The sequence below is a fragment of the Pteropus alecto genome, unplaced genomic scaffold (assembly GCF_000325575.1).
Source record: "Pteropus alecto unplaced genomic scaffold, ASM32557v1 scaffold479, whole genome shotgun sequence".
NCBI classification, from domain to species: domain Eukaryota; kingdom Metazoa; phylum Chordata; class Mammalia; order Chiroptera; family Pteropodidae; genus Pteropus; species Pteropus alecto.
In genome coordinates this window covers 988,759-994,758 of record NW_006492031.1, presented here as the reverse complement: position 1 = coordinate 994,758, position 6,000 = coordinate 988,759, and the positions used below count along the sequence as shown (strand labels likewise).

The 6,000-nt window shown below is 33.5% G+C and overlaps 1 protein-coding gene across 1 annotated transcript in view; it reads right to left on the bottom strand.

The window, feature by feature from the left end:
* The window catches only part of SORL1 (sortilin related receptor 1), a 152,025-nt gene that overhangs the window by 88,065 nt on the left and 57,960 nt on the right, over positions 1-6,000 (bottom strand). The gene's annotated exons all lie outside the window — the stretch shown is intronic.

The following is a 6,000-nucleotide window of genomic DNA, read 5'->3' as shown; positions in this document are numbered from 1 at the left end:
TGGACAAAATACAAAAGACAGCTACCTGAGGATGCAGAAAAGTAAACAAAATCAAGCAGCCTGTGGAGGGGATCTGAAACCTAGAGAAGCCACACAGCTGGGGTTTCCTGGTATGGCTTTGCCTCAAGGGAAAGCGCCAGTTATGGATTACCTCAGTCTCAGCCAGTTAGGTAAAACTTCGACACAAACTGTTTCTGCCTAAGGAACTGAGAAAAGAAGCCCCTCCCTACAGGCCAGGGAGAATGTGAGTAGAATCCTACAAGAGTGCTGAAGAAGTAAATCCTTTAGTTCTGTGTATGAACTCATGTAAGTCTCAGCCCCCTAGACTACACATGTGTGGAACAGACACAAGCCAGCATAGCAAAGGCTTAGCAAACTGAAATGAGATTTCATCTATCACCCACAGAATTCAAGACAGAACTTATGGTATGAGTCTAAACAGGTTATTATTACATGCTAAAACAAAAATATCCACATATTCCAGAAGATTTCATTTCATGCATTTCATTCATTGTCCATGAAACAATCTAAAATTACTAAATATACAAATCTATCTGTAGAATGCATCCAGTTTTCAAGGGAAAAGACATTAGGTGCCACTCTCAAGATGATGCAAATGTTGAAATTACCAAAGACTTCAAAATAGTTATCATAACTGTGTTCCATGAGGTAAAAGAAAATACATTTGAAATAAACGAAAGGTAGGAATTTTCTCCAGAGAAATAGAAAATATTTAAAAGAAAAAAATTTTGAACTTAAAAATATATTTGAACTAAGAAATTCACTAATGTATTCAATAAAATAGAAATAAAGGAATTAGCGAGCTTTAAGATAAAGAACAGTAATAGAAAAAAAATTAAATAAAAAGCACCAAGAACCTGTGGGACAATAACAAAAGGTCTAACATGTAATTGAGTTCAAAGTGAACAGAAGAAAGGGAATGGAGCAGAAAAAAAATATCTGAATAACAGCTGAAAATTTCCCAAACTGAGTGAAAAACATAAATTTATACATTCAAGATCAGTGTCCCCAAAAAGGATGAACACAAAGAAAACCACACCTAGAGACAACATAACAAAACTACTGAAAACCAAAGATAAGGGGAAAAAATCTTGAAGCAACTAGAGAAAATTGACACATTAAATATAGGAAAGTGATAAGTGAAATGACTATAGATTTCTCGTCAGAAACCAGGGAAGCAAGAAAATAGCAGCACATCTTTAAAGTACCAAAGGAATATTACTATCAACCCAGAATTCTATATCCAACAAACATATCTTCCAGGAATGAAGGTGAAATAAAGAGATTCTCAAATGAAGGAAAACCAAGAGAATGCATAGCATGTAGATCTGCTCTGTAAGAAATGCTAAAGGAATTTCTTCAGAGTGTAGAGAAACTCATCAGAGGAAAATAGGAATCTTCAAGAATGAAAGAAGATCAAGAGAAATGGTAAATAAACCTGGGTAAACATATAATACTGCTTTTTTCCTCCTAAGTTGTTTAAAATTAATACGATTTAAAGTGAAAACAAAAATGCCATCTTGCGGTCTTTTCAATGTATGTTGAAGGGATCGAGATCACGCATAGAACAACAATAACAAAGGGATTGAGATCACACATAGAACAACAATAACAAAATGGTTGGAGGAAGAGAAAAGGGGCTATATGGTTGTAAAGTTTCAAAACATTATGTTAAGTGTTATATTAAGTGCAATATTCGAAAAAGGCCGAAAGATTGAATATGTGTAAATAAAAAACAAATAAAATATTAGACCTAAATCCAATCATAAGAATAATTACATTAAATGTTAATGATCTAAATGTTTCAGTTAAAAAATAAGAGCTTGAGAAAATGAATAAAAAAATCAGACCCTATTGTATGCTGCCTATAAGAAATACTTCAACTATGAAGACACAGTACAAAGTAAATGGATGGTAAAAGATGTATTATCTAAACAGTAAACATAAAAAGGTTGGAGTAACTATTTCAGAATCAGATAAAAGAGACCTCAAGAAAAAGAATATTCCCATAGATAAAGAAGAATATTTCATAATGATAAAAGGGACAATCAGAAGAGACAATAATTATAAATATGCATGTACTTAATAACAGAACCTCATAATACAAAAATTGACAGGATTTAAAGAAAAAATAGACAATTCCACAATCGTAGTTGGAGATTTCACCACTCCTCTTTCAGCAATTTATAGAAGTAGTCAAAAAAAGGAAATGAGATCACAGAAGATCTGAGCAACAGAATATCAACCAATCCATATAAATAACATCTTTGGAACACTACATCCAAATTGCAGAGTACACATTCCTTTCTAATGCATATAATAAATTCACCAAGATAGACCACATATTGGATCACAAAGCAAGCCCCAATAAATTTAAAGGGATCGAGATCACACAAAGTATATTCTGACTACAAGGAAATTAAATTAGAAATCAATAATAAGATATCTATGAAAATTTCAAATATCTGAAAACTAAACAGTCCTTTTCTAAATAACTTACCAGTCAAAGACAAAAAGCAAAGGGACATTATAAAATGATAAAAGTGGTCGGGAATTAGAGAGTGGCAACAATTGTACAACACATAAAAATTACTGAATTGTACACTTTTAAATGGTGAATTGTATCCCAATTTTAAAAGAAGACATGAAAAATATTCTGAGCTGAATAACAACAATAATATAACATAAATAAATTTGTGGCATGTAGCTAAAGCAGCATTTGGAGGAAAACTTACAGCTTTAAAATGTGTATATTAGAAAAGATCTAAAATCAATGACCTAAAGTTATATCATAAGAAGTTACAAAAAGAAAAGCAAAATAAATCCAAAGTAAATAGGTAAAAATAAAAGAAAGAAAACCCTGAAGAGCAGAAATCAATAAAGTAGAAAACAGACAATAGAGAAAATTAAAATCAAAAGCACGGTCTTTGAAAATATCAATAATATTGACAAACCACTAACTTATCAAGAAAAATAGAGAAAAAAACACAAATCATCAATACCAAAATGAAACAGGTTATCAACACAGATCCTCATTAAAAAAAAAAAAAGAAGAAAATATCTTGAGTAACTTTAATCCAACAAATTCAATAATTTAGATGAAAGGACAAGTTTCTTAAAATATACAACTCACCAAAATTAACACTAGTAGTAGAAAATCTAAATTTTCTCTATGCTAGAGAAATTAAATTTCTAATAAAAACATTCTCAAGAAGAAAACTCCAGGTCCAGATAGTTTCATCACTGATGAATTATTCATCAAGAAAAAAATAAATAAATAACACCATTCTTACACAAACTTTGCCAGAAAACAGAAGAGAGCTCACTACTCAACTTGTTTTCTTGTTTTATGACACCAGCCTAACCTTAACACCAAAACTTGGTATAATTAAGTAGGTTTTATCCCAGTAAGTCAAGGTCAGTTTAATGCCCAAGAATTAATTAATATAACATATTACTTATGTGATATTGTGATATAAGAAGAAATATATATTTTGGTCTTCATCCCTAGTTACTGGTCAGAGCTCCTAAACCTAATGTAATTTCCTAAGTGATAAGAGCAACAGGAGCATCTTCTGTTGTCTTAATTGGTCTTCGACCCCAGCTCCTGATGTAGAGCTCCTAAAATCCCTATAATTTCCTGAGTGATGGAGGTGAACAGTCCGATATCCCCTGGAATTTCCTGGGTGATAAGAGAGTCTTTTATTCTAATAAGGTGATTCTTATTGGGCTCCTGGGGAGTATGGAGGCTGGTCATCAGAAAAACTAACCATGATTAGAAGCCTGAAACTTTCAGCCCCACTGCCCATGCTCTGGGGAGGGGAAAGGGCAGGAAATGGAGTTAACAATCAATCATGCCTATGTGATGAGACCTCCACTTAAAAAAAAAAAAATCCTAAACTACAGGGTTTGGATAATTTCTGAGTTGGGAGTACATCCTCATGTTGGGAGGATGACACATTCCAACTCCACGGAGACAGAAGCTCCTTTGCTCAGGACCCTCTGGACCTTGCCCTATGTACCTCTTCATCTAGCTGTTCATCTGTATTCTTTATAATACCATTTATAATAAACCTGTAATTATAAGTAAATGTTTTCCTGAGTTCTATTAGCTGTTCTAGCAAATTATTGAGCCTGAAGAGGGGATCATGGGAACTTTTGATTTATAGCCAGTCAGTAAGAAGTACAGGTGACAACCTAGAACTTGCAATTTGAATCTGAAGGTGAAGGGGTAAGGGCACTCTTGAAACTGAGCCCTTAATCTGTGGGGTCTATGCTAACTCAAGCTATTTAGTGTAATGACTGAATTGTAGGACACCCAGTTGATGTCCATAGAGTTGAAGAATTGCTTAATGTGAGGGGAAAATGTCTACACATTTGATGTCAGAAGTTTTCTGAAAGTGAAGATAAATACTTTTTCTTTAATATAGTACATCATATTACATATTACCCATATTATTACATATTAATGAGGAGAAGGAAAGAAGACAGAAATAAGAGATATAAAGAGCACGAAGGAATAAAATTGTCTCTATTTGCAGATGATATAGTTGCTTTTACGGGATCTACGAAATAATAATACTAATGAATTATTTTAGCAAGTTTGCAGAATACAAGGTTAATATATAAAATTCAATTGTAGCCTTAAATCTTATAGCAAAATTGGTAAATGACCTTAAAATAAAATCCTAATTACAGCAATATCTAAAAATAAAAGTAACAGGGGAATAAAGTTAACAAAAGCTATATAAGCTCTCCTCGTTGAAAACTATAAATATTGTTAAAAGAAATTTTAAAAGAAGTGGAGAAATATACTATATTCATGGATCAAAAGACTCAGTAGTGTTAAGATATCAATTTTCTCCAAATTGATCTATAAATTCAATGCAATCCCAATCAAAATGCCAGCAAGTTTTGTATAAATTCTAAAATGTATTTGGAAATACAAAGGACTTAGAATAGTCAATCAACAGATGAATATGTGGAATAAATAAGAAAGAACCACTAAACAACATGGATGAACCTAAAAATCATCATGATTGACAGAAACCAGGCAAAAGGACTGCATATTGTATGAGTCCATTTATATAGAATGCTAGGAAATACTAATAATCTGACAGAACCAAATGTAAAGAGAAGAATGATTTACAAAGGGGCACAATGATCATTTGGATGGTGATGGAAACGTCTGTTGTATTTGTGGTGTACTGATGGTGTAGTCATGGTGATCGATTCTGATCAAACTGTAAATTTCAAATATGTGTAGTTTACTGTGATTCCATACCCCTTAATAAAATTGATTTTTAAAAAAAGCATAAAAAGGGAACTCTGAGGATTGGAGAATTTGCACAACCAATTAGTAACAGAAAGGGAACAAGAATTATAGTCATCAGTTTTCTAGGCAGCACTCTGTCCACTGCATCTTATTTCGTTGTCCCCCTGCAAACACCTATTCCTTTCACACATCCCAGACTCTCCCTCTAAAGTAAAGGCTACAAACAAACAAACAAACAAACAAACAAAAATAAAAATAAAGTAACGGCTGCCAATGGGGACTCAGATGCCTGGTCACACAGATAACCTCAATCTTTACATCTCCTGGGTTAGTTCTCTGCTATTTCCAAAAATAAGGTCCCTTATGTGATGGCTGCCTCTTGGCAGGCACTAAGCATTCCTGGAGGGAGACACTGACAGCTGCTCCAGCATCAGCCAGAGGGTACCACTTCACTGGAGGAGGAACAAGACACTGCTTTCTACTGACACTGATTTCCAGAAGGAAATTACTTGCAGATGTTCAAATCCCTGATCGTACTAACATCAGAAAGTACAAACAAACCACAAGGCTATCCACAGAGGAGACAACATCCAATTTCAAAAGGAATGTCCAGTTCCAAGGAAGAAGAAAGCAGTTGCTTAATCTTTCCCATGGGAGCAGGACAAAGATACCCCCGAAATTCCAAACTGTTCTCACTTTTTGAC